This window comes from Haemaphysalis longicornis, unplaced genomic scaffold, assembly GCF_048455015.1.
Source record: "Haemaphysalis longicornis isolate Haplotype H1 unplaced genomic scaffold, Haemaphysalis longicornis Haplotype H1 scaffold_8, whole genome shotgun sequence".
In the NCBI taxonomy this organism is placed as follows: Eukaryota; Metazoa; Arthropoda; class Arachnida; order Ixodida; family Ixodidae; genus Haemaphysalis; species Haemaphysalis longicornis.
In genome coordinates, this window is record NW_027526445.1 from 13735379 (window position 1) to 13752606 (window position 17228).

Here is a 17228-nt window from a genome sequence, read left to right on the forward strand (position 1 = left end):
ACAATGAATAAATGCGGCTTTCACACATATTCGATTCTTAAATGCTGAATTTTTGTAGTTTCGCCAAATCTACCACCACCATTTCGTTATTTTGTGCATATATGCGCTCATCAATTTCTTTTGGCTCACTTAAGACATGGTGTAACGTTTTCCTAATACCTACGCCTATTTTATCACCACATATATTCGCACTGAAGGATCGAATGCCTTTACTAGGGGATTTTCTAGTAAAACCTAAAATATCTACACACGCAGTAGAAAGTGCCAACCCACATATTAAAAATCCTCAGGGGCCAGTGTGTCCGAGCTTACCGATACCCAGGTCGCCAATACTGGCTGTTTGTTGGGGAAGGTGGCAAGACAACAAATGGCCAAGGCGTGGAAGGCCACTATTGGACTTTGCTTGGAAAACCATATGCCCATGATAATGCCAACGCGTTAACGGCATGCTATTTTCACGCATATTTCTGCCTTTCTGACCAGTCGTTAAGGCCAATACCTATGTTATGAGTTTTTCGAGGCTCCATTTCTCCTTTATTCATGCCATTAAACAGAAAATCTATTTGATAGACATGAAATAAATAAATTCCTGTAGAACAAAATCTATAAAACAGAAATCAAGGCGCAAGGTACAATAAATGAACCACATCAACTATCTGATGCAGCAAGTTCAATTCTGTATATGTGCCTTACTGCTAACATCCTTCCTTCAATGGGTCATTGGTCAGAGCTACTTATTTCATTTATTTATTTGGGCGGAATTCTTTCGTGCTGAATATTTACCTTCTGCACATATATTTTACCAGCTCCGCCAAATAATTTCATTCCACTATATTTAACGATGTAATTAACTTTCGCTTTGTCGTCAGTGTCTTAGTTTTCTTTATTATAGTACCGCTGTCTACAAACGTCGGGCACATTCCACATCTGATGCTGACGTGGTGATTACCTTTTTTGTTTCGTCAATATTTTCGTCTGCAATACCGGGGTTCCTACGAGTAAACACCGAATTTTTGTTGCAAGAGTTTTTTTATACAGGTCTTGCTTGCCTTTATTGAAGATATGTTGATATGTAGGAAGATTTGAAACTCAAAGAAGAAAAGGAAGAGGCCAGAGAAACCTTGAATTTTGTGGATTTCGGTCGACAATAAAAAGACGAACGTTTGGTTTGTGTACATTAGGGTCGTCTAGCCGTCTACTCTTTTGTTGTAAATAACCTATATATGTCGTATTTCCCTACTCAGGCACCAGAAAATCTTCGTGAAGGTTGCAGAATTTCACCATAGACCACTGGACGCCGCAGCGGGAGTGAAATAGCAGTTTGAAGAATGGAAATCTGTGAAAGTCCTGCACAGGCCATTGTCATACATCCGGTCATTGTTGTACAACCGCGGGAAGGAGAAATATTTCCCGGCACAGAGGAAGTCAACGTTGCCGAATGGATTATCATTCATGAGTAAGTAAGTGCTCAGAATAGATGCGACCCAGAAACCATGAAGGCGATTGGTTTATTTATAAGAGAAACTGAAAGTACGTTCTATCACGCAAAATAAATTATTACCTTTCATACAGTGCAAAGAGAATCCAAATGACTTATTCAGTAAATCTCCTTACTGGCATTTTGATTGAAAGAAAGACCAAATATATCGAGTGCAGGTACTCTAATTGCACATTTTGTACATACAGGAGGCGCTTGCTTAGTGCGTTAAGGTTGACTGAGATGTGCCAAAATTAGAGAAGGGTGCCCGCATACTCAAAAGCACCTCGTATGAAGACTTGAAATTCTTCGGATTCAAGAACACGTCGACGGCGGACATCACTACAGAGTTCGTCGCTTTGAGCATGCTAACAATACAGGGTTACGATATGCCTATTTTTGCGTGCCTGTACATCTGACACGTCATCATGTGAACATGTGACGCTCGTGCAACCTGATTTCACCAGATCTTGCAACCTCAGAACCTGCTCAAATCGTACATCAGTACATCGGAGCCATTTCACCAACATTGCAACATTATTTTCCAAAGGTCACCCCTCCGTAGCTCCAATTTAAGCGATGTTAATGGGCGATTTCATATCTTTGGCCTGAAAAAACGTCTTGCGGCAATATTATATTGAATACTTGTTCATCTATTTCTCGTTGAAATATAATACAAATACCTTTTTATTTTCGAAAAAAAGTGTCCGTTATCCACAGACTACACCTCTCTGAAAATTTAGGCTGCGTATCTACCCAGCTATTGTGTCTTCCTACTGGCAAGAGTCTTCCTATACTTTCTCCAACTTGCGTTCTTTTAGTTTTTCTTTATTCATTCGTCAAAATTATAATTTCTGTTCGTCCATTCCACCTCTCTATTGGATGTCCTTGACCGAAACGTTTCTTCTCTTTGCATTGTAGCTACCTCTTGACATTTATTGTTTCGCTACGTTTATTCTCTATCGCCTTCTTTGGCGTTGTCATGTCTCAGGGCACCCCCGGAGAGGGGATTCACCAAAACTCCCCAAAAAAGTGAAATAAAGGAACAAAGTAATAGAAATTTGTAGTGCGCGCCATGAACGCACCAATCAGAGAAAGCTAGCACCTAAACCCCGAGGCATCATGCGCAAATATGACAGCGAAATGGTCATCCAATCGGAGAACGCCGCGGAGGAGAGCAGTGGCGCGATGACCTTATATGGATATAGGAAAAGCAAGCAGCCAATGAGAGTGCGCCCCGAGAGAGCCCAGAGGGAATAAAAGCGGGGCGCACAAAGAGACGGGGAGGAAAAAAAAATCACGCCATATCCACGGAATGAATGATGATAAGTGGGGCAAAGCTCGAGAGGGGGAGATCATCGGTAACCGTAACTCTCCCGTGAAAGTTCGCCCATCACATCATTAAGAAAGACGTAAGACTGTGTCCGTACATTGTACAAATCAACTTTTATTTTCGGAGTAAATGCTCCCAGGCCCAGACCTCGTGAAAGACCCCGCGCCATCGAGGACTATCCCGCACCTCCACCACAATTTGTCACGTAGGATGGGACACAACGGTAAAAAAGAACTTTTATTTACGGCGAACCTGTGCCCGAACAAGACGAGAGGAAACGACCAAAGGTCCTTGCGTCTCGTTCGATCTCCGAGAACGACTGCCTGCGTTCGTGGCGTGATCTCGTGCGTGATCTCCCCCTCGTAGTGCACGTGCGCTCACGCCTCCGCTTGCGAACACAGACAAGCTCGCACTCCCGGTGCCCAGTTTGCGCTGCCGGTTGCAGCCGGTTCTTGCGCGTGCAACGCGGCCCACTTTGCGACATCTCCGAAAGCATGCGGCGGTTACGTACCACGCGACACAAGGGATGGACAGACCCATGACTTAAGGAGCTTCGCCACTAAAACAAATAAACTAGGAGGCGGCAGGAGCACGCAAGCTTCAAGGAGCAAGCGAGGGGGACGTGCCCAGGCTAACGACTATGCCTGCCGAATCAGGGCGGGAGCGGGCCGACTTTGCATCGGCTGCTGCATCCTAGGCGCTCCACGAACCTGTGTATTCGTGGCCCAAGCGGGGGCAGTCGGGCGCCAGCTGCCAACGTTCAAGCCCAGTCGACCTTCGTCATGTCGACCACGAAAGACTACGTTCGTTACGAGCCTACCTTGGGCCTCCAGCGGCAGCGGCTACGAGGGGGTAGGCACCGGGCCAGCACGGCGCCAAAGAGATGCCCGCGCGCGTCTAACGCCGGCATCAAGGACCTCTAGCGGGAGCGGCTACCAGTGAGTGGCCACAAAGGAAACAAGTCAGGGCGCGCGGAGCCCATGCAGTACAAGGAGTGACCGCGCGCATCGAACGCCGGCACCGAAGCGGGACGACGACGGCTACCACCGAGTCGCGGCCACGCAACGGGTGCGACAAGTCAGCGCCGGCGACAGCGGGGTAGGCCAGTCCATATTAGAAACATAGTTGTAGGACACAACTGAGGAGTTGTGGTAGGAGAGACTTCAACTAGGACTATACGTAATGAGTGGATTTTGGATACCTGTGTGTAGACCTTTATTGTGGAGACTTTGAGTGGTTTGGGTTGAAGTGTATTTTGCGATATTTAGTCAGGGGTTTGATTGGTTATAGTTTGTGTGCTGTCTATTGATGGAGTGCTTTCTTTTAGGGTTTTATAGGTGTGCAATAAATGTGTATTTTGTTCAACATGTCAACGGCTTTACTGCGTCCATCTCTCTGAGCTGGGAAAGACAACCTCACCCTCCATTGACGTGACACACACATTGCCAATTATCGCAGCCCTTGTTTAATGCTCAAGAATTCTTACAGGTTCCCTGAGAGCTCTGTCTGGAATAAAACGCGCACCTCTGTATTTTTTTTAAACATAGCAATAAAGAATGTGCCAGGTACTCCGCCACATTTGGCCTTATCCTTTGCTTTGGACCTAGCATAGTAATTTGCTGTACCAATAATGCCTGAGAGCTGTTCTTTTAGCACTCTTGAGCTTCGCTACGACAGACAGCGTTCGCGCATTGAACTTCGCCAAATACTACTTCCTGACGGAAACAAGAGTAAGATTCTCTGCAGCAGCTGATGATTCAGGGTGAGACTTGGGATTGTTAGTAATATTTGGTGGGGCTCAACTCCTACACCACGGTTACCACATCCTGCTCTGGGCAAGGAGACTATTTCATCGAGAGCTTTCCTAGCTTCTTTGCACCTATATTTTTTTTGTTTATTTTTATTGATCAGATATTGTAGTCTGCAGACACAGCAGTTGGCCAAGTACAAAGAGTATTACATTCAAAGAAAGACATTGAATGATATCACTATTAAATTTAAAAACGATAATCAAACCTGAGGGAAAATAAAAAAAAAAGAACAGGAGAACATGTCTTGACGGAAAAAAGGGTACACCAGTGACAGCAGCAGGGCGTATATGCGAATGCACAGCAACAAGATGTTTTCAAAATTGGAAACATCGCGCGCAGCAAACACTTCCGCCGTCAACACCTTCCATTCATTGATTGGGGGGGGGGAAGACTACTTTAAAAACTCAGTGCAAGCAAACATTCGTGTTAAAGTGTGCTTGTTGGTGTATCTAGTAAGGCGAGATAAACGGTGCTGTCTGTAAAATTCTTGATTAATATCGAAGCGATGTGAGATAAGAGAAAAGTGAAACTTGAGCAGCGCCACCCGCCTCCTCTTTTCCTAGGTTATTAATCCCTAAAAGCGTAGCTGACGCACTGCTAATATAAAACTGATGGATGTTTCAGACAGCCTTCTTTGTACCATTTTTATTTCTTGTGAATATCTTTTGTTAAATGGCTCCCATGCTGTGCAGGCGTATTCCAGTTGAGACCTCACAATAGAATTATGAGCTATTAACTTAACATGAGAAGGTTCGGCTTTTAGTTCATGCCTTAAGAACCGAAGCTTTGTAGAGGCTGATGCGCAGTTTTATTTATTTGACTCGATCAAGTCAGACGGTTAGTTAGAGAAACCCCTGAATATTATATATTGCTTCGCCTGTTTCAGTGTGTGGTTATTAAGGCTGTAAGAAAACGGGAATATGTGTTTTCTGTTACCTAATTGAAGCAATACAGATTTGCCACGTCCAAGTTCACACACCATTCAGCGTCGGCATGAAATACGCTCGAAATACGCTTTAGGAGTACACATTCGTCAGCAAACAATTTTAAACCAGTCGAAGATGGATCAATACACTCAGTAATATAAATATGTTATTTTTAAAAAGCTATATAGGTCCGAGTATGCTGCCTGAGGAGAAGCGAAAGTTAAAGGGAAGGATGTGGATCAGGAGTTACTTTTTTAACAAACTGCTTCCGGTTAGAGACGTCAGACAGGAATAATTTTAGTAGTCATTGGTCGGCGATATTTTTCTAGCTTTAAGTTAAGTTTGCTGTGCGGAATACAGTCGAAGGCCTTTCTAAAGTCCAGAAAGAAGACGTCAATTTTTTCAGCCTGTTCAAGTGAAGAAGCCTATTCGTGAATAATGGTTACAAGCTGGGTGACTGTATAAAACAGTTTTCTGAATCCGTGCTGGAAGGTGGTAAGAATGTTGTTAGCTCCTATAAACGAGACAAGAAAATTGAATACTACGTGTTCGAAAAGTTTGCATATGCTAGAAGTCAGAGAGATGGGGCTACAGTTATCTCCGAAGCGGCGGTATCCTTTTATAAAGATTGGCACGACACAAGCCATGCGCTAATTATGAGGGATTTCAAAGCAATCGAAGTATAGCCTTAAAAGATGAATAACAGTATATCTCAATGCTTCAACGTAACTATGCAGAAAGGCATTGGTGTATTGCCAGGAGCAAAAGAAGATCTAGTTTTCATACCGAGAACATTTTATTACACCTTCAAGAATTCTGAAGTCACAAGCTAGATAGTGAACAGGTATGCTCAACAGCGTACTACCTTGCCTTGGGGAGAATACGGGGTGAAAATATTTGTTCACGTGGTTAGCGATGACAGCTGAGTCTCTGGTAACTCAGTCGATAACGGATATATGATCGGTACTTTTAGGCAGACCACCCAAGTACCAGCAAAACTTGTCCGGACAGTCTTTTTTGAATTTTGGAGGAGTGCTCGAGAAATATTTCTCCTTTACCTCAGAAAGCTTGGTGCGAGAATATTTGTCACCGGATTTAGCTGACAAGGTGGGGAATGGCGCCGTTTGGGAAGTTTAACCTTGGGATGTGCCTGAATGATTTCCCTTGATATTGTCACGGAGAGAAGACGAAGGCGACGAACTCGTAAGCGTGGTACGTAGCTTTGCTTCGTCTTGTGAAGGACGACATCATGTAAATATATCGCTTCGCATTTTTCCATTGTTCAAGTCATTCATCCTGCCGCCAGGTAACATTTTTGTGTAGTGTGGGGTAAATGCCCATGCCGACTTTCAAGCATTGCCTGCCCATGCTCCTCTTCGGAGTGCGTCAGCTTGCCCCAGCCCCGGAGCTTCATGGACACCTCCACGTCCCGACCCCCATGTCCCCAGCCGACGCGCCGCCGCGACCAGCCGACAAGCAACCCACCGTGAACAGAACTGACGACGACGCATATCCCTCGCCCAATACACCACCGCATCTCCAAGGGCCTTCGGCGTTTCAGCTGCATTGACGGGAATCACTGTTCATGGGCCGTTCTTTATCGAGCTCATCTCATTCATTCGTGGCGGCATGGTCTTCCTCACTGTTTATAATCATCTCAACTTTCATTCAACGTACTCGCCCATCCGTAGCGCCCTCGGCCATGACGATTGGCGCGTCGACGATGGGGCCATGTCACGAAGAGAAGACTAAGGGGAAGAAGTTGTGTACATGGTGCATGGCTTTCTTTGGTGCTGTGATAGACGACATCATGTAAATATATCGCTTCGCATTCAGCTATTGCTCCTGTCAATCGTCCTGCCGCCAGGTAACAATACCAGCGGATTGTTTTGGTTGGTAGGACCCGGCGTAGAGAAACACATATGTCGATGCAAAAGTAATGGTAGATTCTAGTGTATTACACAAAATATCAACTGAACTGGGAAGGCTGTCACAGAAGTTCTAAAGAATGTCGAGGATAGATAGGTCATCAGCATTAAAATAAAGTTTCACAATTTTAGCACCTTGTTTTCAGTGTTCCTAGTTACCGCCTAGAGGGAAAAACAGCAGCGCACTGTTTTGATTACCGATAGGACTGTTAACAGAAACCGTGTACGCAAGCGTGCTTGAATTAAAGCAAACAAGGTCTCATATTGAACGGGCAGTACCGACAACTGCTGTTTAATCGGTAACAGTGTGTACTACGTCACATATCGGCATTACATCAAGGAGAGCATTCACAACAGCATTAAATACTTTTCTTCTCTGACAACAGTCGCTTTGTCAACGATTAAAATCCCCAGACCAGCTGGTTATCAGTGTACATACCCAAAGGTTGGAGAAACTTTTGCAAATAAATGGGCAAGAAAATAAGAGTTTTATACGACCACATACGGTGAAATTATGACCCGTGCAGCCCGACTCTCAACAACAAACTCTCATAGTCGGCTATATGCGGCAGAATAATATACGTAAGTGAACGTTTTAAAAAAATACCTACCCCACCACCAAGAGAATGGTGGTCACGGTTGATCATTTGTTCGGATGCAGTAACTACAATAGAATCAGGGATCTAATTACGCAACTATGTCACGGTTGCCACTGTTATGTGTCAATCGTATTCAAAAAAAATTTTTTTGAGGTTGTCACTTTTGTTGCAAGGCTTTGCGTGTGTAAATTTAACTGTTCTTTCTTACTCGGCGCAGCATTATTGGTGCCAATCTTTCATGCAATCAGTTCGCACATCCTTTACGCCACTGCTTCTGGCTTTATTTCAGTGCCCGGTTAATATGCGTTGTTGGAGGAATCTGTGAGTGCAGCAAGACACGCTGTTTTTTCATGTTATCCCAGACGTACAGTTCATCACTGATTTGCAGCTTATCGTGAACAAGCAAGACGCGTTTTTTTACTATATCGCCCAGGTTTTGGGCTTTCCCAAAGTGTTCGTTTGTGCGAAGTGCTTTGGCTATAATATTGTTGTATGAAACTGGCTTCCATTCAGTATATTTGCATTTCTCAAAGCAGTCTGTTCTACAAAATCACGAAAATAAACAGAAACAGGTCAGAGGCTTCTTTCCAACCAAGGCGGTGGATGCAAGTGACACATTTGCACCCAACGCTCATAACAACTTTTCACACATCTTTGCAACGTAGGACCAGATTTTCCTCGATGTCACCGCAAAAGAACAATTTGCACACTACGCACAATCAACATATACAAGCAAATGTGCGTGGCCAGGGGACAAACAGGAGGAAGATTTCGTCATTTTTTTGATGCCAAATCATGAATAACAACCTCTGCAGTGAAGAAGAATTTCATGGTCAGTAGCCTAGTTCCAAACGTTTCGCCATGCCCACTGCCGAGGAAGCAATAGCGGGTCTTTTTATAGTTGGCAACTGCATTGTCACTGTCATGCGGAGATAAGGAAAAGCGGGAAGGAGTACCTCGTCGGGGGAAGATAACGGTTCCGACGCACATGCGTCGAAGATGGCGTGGATGGCAACAGGACGTCGACACGTCTCACTTGCGGTGTGTAATACGGCAATCACTGACAGGACAACCTCTGCAATGAAGAAGAATTTCATGGTCAGTGGCATGGTTCCAACCACTTCGCCGTACTCACTGCCGAAGATGCACTGCAGCGGGTCAGGTTGACCACTGCTGACGTCACTGTCAATTGCAGATCATGCAAAGGGTGAGGAGAGCTCGTCGGGTGCAGATAACCGTTCAGACAGACGTCCGTCAAAGAGACTGTTGATGGCAACAGGCACTCGACACGTGTCACTTGCGGATTGGTATCCGGCGACTACTGACAGGAGAATATGTGGAATGCAGAATAATTGTATGATCAATGGCATATACCCAACCCCTTCGTCGTGCCCAACCAGTGCATTGTTTAGTGTTAAGGCATCTAGAATAGTGTTCTCTCTCGGTCCCGCAGCCCTATATCCGAATACCACCGGAGCTTGAAGAACAAAGCCTCGATTTCCTACCCTTATACCGAATCAGTTCTTATTGTTCGAGTTAAATTGGCAGAGGGCACGTCTTTTATGAGCCCGCCACTTTTGTCTACAAAAATGCTGCAGAACGGGCACCATAGTTATAGTAGAAGTGGTCTGCGAGTTACAATAGGCTGTGCTAGTTAGAACAAACCGCGACCCAGACTGTCGTTCGAAAAGAAAGCGAAACGGCACCGTAGAGTTCTTTTAGGAAACACTGCATACACATTAGAGCCACAGTTTGGTAACGGTAGTTGTGTCCACGCTGGACTGAGATAGTGGCTCAAATATAAAGCGTGTTCCAATAATTAGTTCAGTGACACAGAAAGCCCAGTAGCAATGGCTTTTACCAAAATTACCTTAGGGAAACTAATCTTCCGTATGCACCAGTGCTGTCGCGTTCGGCTGTGAAGGGCTGCAGGTGAACTGATGGCATAGTTTCGTAAATATAAGTGGTTTACACGCTTGAATAGGTGACGGCGGTTGTTGTAGGGAATCATGGTTATGTCTTGCATCATATAAAAAAAAGTATGGCCGCATTAGCGTTAAAATTATATGAATAAAAACGCTCTTCAGATTTCAATGATTGGTGTAATAGGAATTAAATTTTGTCCAAGAGTGGTGCCCGCTAATATGCTATATTCCCGAAAATTCTTTTATCTATGCTTATTACTGAATATTTTCTTACGCACTTGTTATCGCGGATCCAAGTGATGTTACCAATTACACTTGGAAAACTGACGAATGTTTGCGCTAAAGGTATATAATAAATGTGGTCGTTGAAATTGAATAGGTATTGCTAATAGGTATTAGATTGAGATCAAGGGTGGTGGCCGCAACTAAATAGCTGTCCTTAAAACTTTTTATTACACCGTTCATTTTGGTTTTCCGTGTCGGGGCTTCCATTTGCGCTATTAGTGATGTTATGCATCGTACTTAAAAAGTAAGGTCAGGTCGTTAGTGAATAACTGGAATAATATAACTGGCCTCTGGACTTTATTTTATTTATTTATTTCCTGCAGCACCAAGATGGCATTATAGCAGGAGAAAATTGAACATGTGGTCATATACAAGTGGCAGTCAGGCTACAGCACATCGCTGAACATCGTCACAAATACAAAAATAAAAATAGAACGACAAGTCTAACAGATACTTACTAAAAAGCGCGCCTGTGGTACAATCAACTATAGCACTTGGCTACGTATTCCACAAACAAATAGTTTGAGGAAAGAACGAATGCTTAAAAACATTTGTAAAGCAAGGTATTTCACCAATTCTCCAACTATGGTCAGGCCATCTAGATACAGAAAGATGTCAGGATCAATGCCAGTTTTTTTAAATAGATACGATAAAGCAAATTACGTTTGACATGCTGCCTGAGTTCCCAGTTCAGGGGTTAAGGGGTTCCCAGTTAAGCTGGTTTTTAAGTAATGTAACACTTAATCGAAAATTGTAATCACCCGTTGCAAAACGGGCGGCACGGTTTTGTACACGTTCTAACATTTTTCATAAGTAGGCAAGTTGCGGGTAACAAGCGGCGCCCGCATAGTCCATGATGGACCTTACGTGGGTGAAATAAAGAAGTTCTTTCAGTTTAGTTGGGGCAGCCCTGGAATTGCGCCGAAGAAAGTTAAGGGTTCGGGAGGCAGAAGAACAAACATGTTCAACCTGTCTTTTTCATGAGAGTTTGGAAGAGAAGTAAATGCCGAGGTACCTAAAATCTGTAACTGTGTTAAGGGGCACATTGGCAAGAACATATTCAGTTAAAATGGGTTTACGACTGCGCGAAAAATAATGTGCTGACATTTCATTGCACTCAACGTCATTTTTCATTTTTTACACCAGCGCTGAATTGAATGTTGATCGTTTTGAAGATGGCGTGTATCATGCAAACTAGTTATACGGTGATAAATGACACAGTCGTCAGAATACAGACGCACTTTGCAGTTAAGATCAGCTACAACGTCATTGATAAAAACAAGAAAAAGAAGAGGCCCCAGAACAGACCCCTGCGGAACACTGGAGACACTCACTGTATCAGATTGGCAACCATGCAAAACAACGCGCTGCGTGCGATATCCCCAAAAAAACCCTTATCCAGTGCATTACATTGCAGTCTAAGCCAAGAAAAGATAGTTTGTGTAAAAGCTAGGTGTGAGGAACACAATCGAAGGCCTTCCTAATATGTAAAAATACACAATCTATTTGTTCTTTTTAGTCAAATGAGGAGAAAATGTCATGAATAAATTCAACCGATTGAGTCGTACAAGAAAAGCCAGCCCGGAAACCACGTTGATAATTCTTAAAATATTTCTTACTTTATAAATGTTTAATTACTGCACTATAAATAATGTTCTGAAGACTTTTTCCACACCCGCTTGTACGAAAAATGGGCCTATAATTTTCGGGGTTGCTTTTCTAGCCACTTTTGTGAATGATGACCACATTAGCGGTTTTCCAGTCACGAGGCAGTTCACCAGTACCTAGCGTTATGGTGAACAAGGCAACCAGAAAGTGGGCAATGAATTCAGAACAAGCATGCAAAACATAATTTGGTATGCCATCCCGTCCACCAGCTGAATTACTTTAACATTTTTAAGCAGATTGAGGACATCAATATAAGTGATAGCTATGTGGCCCGTAGGTTGGTCAATCGTTTCCCGCACACGAGGGAGGTTTCCTGAATAGGGGGGTACAAAGACTGATTTGAAATAATGATTAAGACAAGCAGCTTTTTGGGAGTCGTCCGTACGTTTTTCACCATCAACTTGGAGGCTGGGTACCCCTGTAGGTCCCTTGCCCTGGGATTTCATAAATTTCCACATTTCCTTGAGGTTTTCTTTATGCTTCATTCCTAGAGAACAAAAGTACTCCTCCTTGGAGTCTTTGTTAAGATCCGTGCTAATAGGAAATGTAAGGAGAACGACAGTTTGCCACAAATAAATTGCATTCACCAGAAATATTTTATAATTACTCTGGTAATAAATATTTTGGAGGTGGCGCTTGTAATAGCACCTCTAGGAATGATGACCATTATATCTTGAAAAATGTGCCCCATTGGCGCAGAAGTTTGTTATATCTGTCCTTCGAACTGGAAGGAGGAGTGGTAATGGAAATTATATTCTGTCCAAGATTGACAGCCGCTAACGAATTGCCGTGACAACTGTTCCCCTATAATTTCTCGTATACTGAATATTTCGCCATCCGCGCTTATATTTGCACAACCCTGAAGATGCTAAGCATTATACAAAAAATCAATGATAATTTTGTTGTGATCACTCTTATACTAAATATTTTGGCGCGGGCGCTTTTTTCGCGTCTCCAGATGATGTTACGCAAAATAACTTGGAAAATGTTTTGTGGGATTGGTGGTGAAAATTTAATAATAAAAATGTCCCCGCATTTCCCCCAGGGGAAGAATGTGAAAGTGCGAATGCAGGAGTTGAATTTGCGCGGTTCGGTAATGTTCGCGAAAGAGAGATCACACACACACACAACTACAAAGAAAGAAAGATGCATTTATTCACAGACACCTATTTGTGTTGTCGTTGTACTTGATTGCTATAGCGGATCTCAGCTTTGAAATTTCGTGTCAGTACTCCTTTTAGCGGGTGCATTAGCCCTTCTCACGCCCTATTCCTGGCCAATCCCCCACGTGGGTATGTGGCATGCACAGACACCTCTTTGTGTTGTCGTTCTACTTGATTGCTAGAGCAGATCTCAGCTTTGAAATTTCGTGTCAGTACTCCTTTAGGCGGGTGCATTATCCCTTCTCACGCCCGATTCCTGGCCAATCGCCCTAAGTGGGTATGTGTTAAAGAAATTAGGAACTCTTCTTGGCCAATCGCCCTAAGTGAGTATGTGGTGCGGACTAAAGGACGGCGGTGGACGCGTGATTCAGGGTCGCTTAAGAAGTGCATTCGCACTTAAAACAGCACGTCCGATCTTTATGACCAGTGTTAAGTGGTATTGTGTGCGCATGACTGGGGGAGGCTAAAAAATTGTACCGACAAAAGTGGCTTAAGGCTTTCCTCCACTAGATAATATGTTGGCAGCGTTTTTTTCGTGCCCTGTTGTAAAGCTACACTTCATAATAAGAAAAAGTGCTGGCACATTGGCAGTAGAGAAGCTTTATAATTATAAGAGAGCTTCGCAATTGAGACATAAGTGGTCATGGGAAATATATTCAGTCCCAGAATGGTGGGGGCTCCCAGACTGCACTGACAAACATTCTGTTATGAATTCTCCTATTTTGAATTTTTTGCTGGCAGCACTAAACACTGGGTAATGTGCCTCCTACTGATTTAACGTTTCATACCTTAGAAAACTGTGGCCACCTCGGCATTAATTTTATAATAATAAAACTGGCTTATTACATGAATGATCAGTGCAAATGGGAATGATACTCTGTGAGCGCAATGGCTAGTATTGAATGACAGTGGGAAAATTGCTTTTTGACTGCTCTTTCACTAAACATTTTGCTTGCGGGGCTTGTTACTGTTCCACGTCGTGATGTTACACATTAATGCTTGAAAAATAGTGGTAGAAATGGCTGTGTAGATTTAATTATAAAAGTGGGCCTCCGACTTGAATAATAAGTGCTACTGGGACGCCGTTGACGTAGCCAAGGGGGGTGCTTGATGCTAGGCTGCGTTCTGTAGCCTGGCGGGCGTGTCTAGCTGCAGGCGAAAGGAGGTGGACAAAACAGCAGCCGGGGATTGGTCATCTCACAGATAGATTACGTAGAGGCTTTCCTTAGCCGCGGAGTGTGCGGTCGGGTTGCCATATCCTGCATCATATGTCCTGGTATCCCTGCCACGCGAGTTTTAGTGACGTTCTGAGTGAGTACGTTGATGATAGCTTGAATGTGATGGACAGTAGGATGGTCAGAAAAAGCCTTGTTAAACTCGTCAATAGTAGTTTTGCGGTCAGTCAGGGTATGAATGCGGGGAGAGTGTGGAGCAGAGACGTTGTAGGCAGGATGGTATAGTGAATGAACAATGTCACGCAGTTCGGCTTCATTGTGAGACGGATACAGTGTATGTTTTGTAACGCAACAACGCCACGCGGGGCCCATTAGGTGTTGTACAGGTTGGAATCGGTGAAGGCGTAAATTTCATCTGGGAACTTGCTGTCCCGGATTCAACGAAGGGCTGTTTGGCGTGCACGCATCCTTGTTAAGAAAAAGAAAGGTCGCTGATGGCGCGATGTCACAAATGACCTTTCCCAGGCCGGAGGCGGTGCCTGAGTCTGTGGATGTGCAACATAATTCGAGCATCCAACGTAGCGAGCGCCACTCCCTGACAAGTAACAGATCGACTTTGCTTGCGTTGGGGTGTGGCCGCACAAGGCAAATTGAGTTTTCTTTGTGACGGTATGGGTGACACCGCAGACCCCGAGCCCCCAAACATAAGCTGTATTCTACCGTGGCGATGTCTTTATACGTGGAGGGTGAGAAACCATGAATGGTGGCCATCGGAGCCCAGGTCAACGTCCGGCGGATGGGCTTCTTGTCTGTTTACTAGGCAAGGAGCTCCGGGACTTCTTCAACTATCACGGTAAAACTGACGAAGAAAGTACCCACGTCCACTGCTTTTAAATGCAGAGCATTTCTTTAACTCACGATGTCACCCGGCGTTGTTGGCGTGCCTCAGCGTCCACAACCGCCGTTCCAGGCGCGCCCTTTCCCCCACTCCTCCTCTCCCGCATCACGCTACCCTCCTCGCTCTGAACAACAGGTCCGCACCCCTCCCCCTACACTATATAAAAAATAATACTTACCGGCGCCTGGTTTCGATCCCACGACCCTGTTGGCGGAACGCAAGGTACATGGTGCTCTACCCACTGCGCCACAATCCGACACAGAATGGAAGGCTACGAACGCGCCTTATATCCTTGACTCATTCAAAATACGCCAAGAAGCTGCTGCTACAACGCATTCACTACCACCAACTCCCCAAACACTAAACGTTAACGCAATACACCCACCCCCTATGCGACGAATTTACTCGAGTCCCCCTAGTGGGGAGATGGGCCCTTTTTTCCTATGCTATATGGGTAAATAAAAACCCCCTTCAAAACGTGATCGGTTTCTGAAAAGGGGCCGCACCGAAGTTTTCTTCCCATCCCTACCAACCATCAACATTCCGAAACCTGACAACTCTGCCTGTTTTTTAAAGTTGAATCTGTAGATAAATCTAACCCCGTGTCCTCCCAGTCTGCATTCCTTGTCTCCAAGTTCCTTGATGGAATCATTGGCAAATAATTAGAGCCAAAGCACTACGAACAGGTGCATTCCTAGTTGAAGTAAATACTCAGCAGCAATCAACAATCGTCCTGAAACCAACCCGCATGGCAGATCTGGCAGATCACGGTCATACCCCACTGCAGCCTCATCAGCTATCAGGGTGTGATGTCTGAGGCAGATCTGATTTCCAAAACTGATGCCGACCTATTGTAACGCTCAAGGAAACAGCGCGTCACGGCGGTAGAGCGCATATCCATACGTCGCGACGAAAGATAGACCATAAATACATCATCTTGACCTTCGATCGATTCACCCTTCCAGAATCTACAAATGCCGGCAATATAAATTGCAATGTCCGCCCGCACATCCAGAACCCACGGCGCTGCTTCAAGTGCAAATGGTTCGGGTATGGCACAATCACTTGTCGTGGCTGACTTACCTGCGATAAGTGAGGTCACCAAGACCATGTCAGAAAATTGTGAATCCGAAACCTTCACCTGTGCCAACTGCCAGGGACCCCATGAAACGTACTGGCGGAAATGTGAGAAGTTTAAGCAGGAGAAGCAGATTATTGATGTCAAGGTAACAGAGAATATCACCTTCCCACAAGCGGAAGAGGTTCGCATCTATCCCTCTGGGGAGGTACACCGACGCAGCTCGCCTACGGGCGGAGCGGCGTCTTGTTTCGGCAGGGACTCAGTACCGAGAGTCAGACTTGGTCCCGTATCCGCCCCCCATGGGTTGCCTCGGGCAGCCCAACCCACCTCCGCACCGCTAGCCGAGCCAGCAGCGGCTGTGGTGGCAACCACGTCGGTGGGGGATGCTGCTGCATCCATGGTTTCCTCTCCTCCGGCCCAAAGCATATGCGAGGGCACAGAGGAGATGGAGACGGATTCACCCGCAGGAGCTCAACCCCCCCCCCCCCCCCCCTGCACCCCCGAGCCATCCTAGGTGGTCCTGAAACCCTCGGTTGTTGCGGGTGAGTAAAAGCACGCCCAAATGGAAGCGCGGTAAAAGAAGCCTCATCACTTTGGCGCTCCGAAGACATCCGACGACGAAATGGACGTCGGACCGTTCTTGCCTGCGGTGCACCGCAAGAACGCGTCCCAATGCCAAAGCCTCCCGACAACCCAAAAAAGAGAACAGTCACAGCTCCAAAATACCACACACAAACAACACAGTTCAGTTGCTCCGAACACTTCATAATGGTAAAAGAAAACATAGACAAATAGAACGGCAGAGGCCTCTTAAAAAACCTGGACTATGTATACGACATACTGCATGTTAATCAGCCAAGTGTAATGTTTTTTCAGGAAACACATTTGAATTTAAAGAACACAAATTTTTTGAATAGTTACATGGTCTTTAGAAAGGAAAGGGACGGCTGCCCACACTA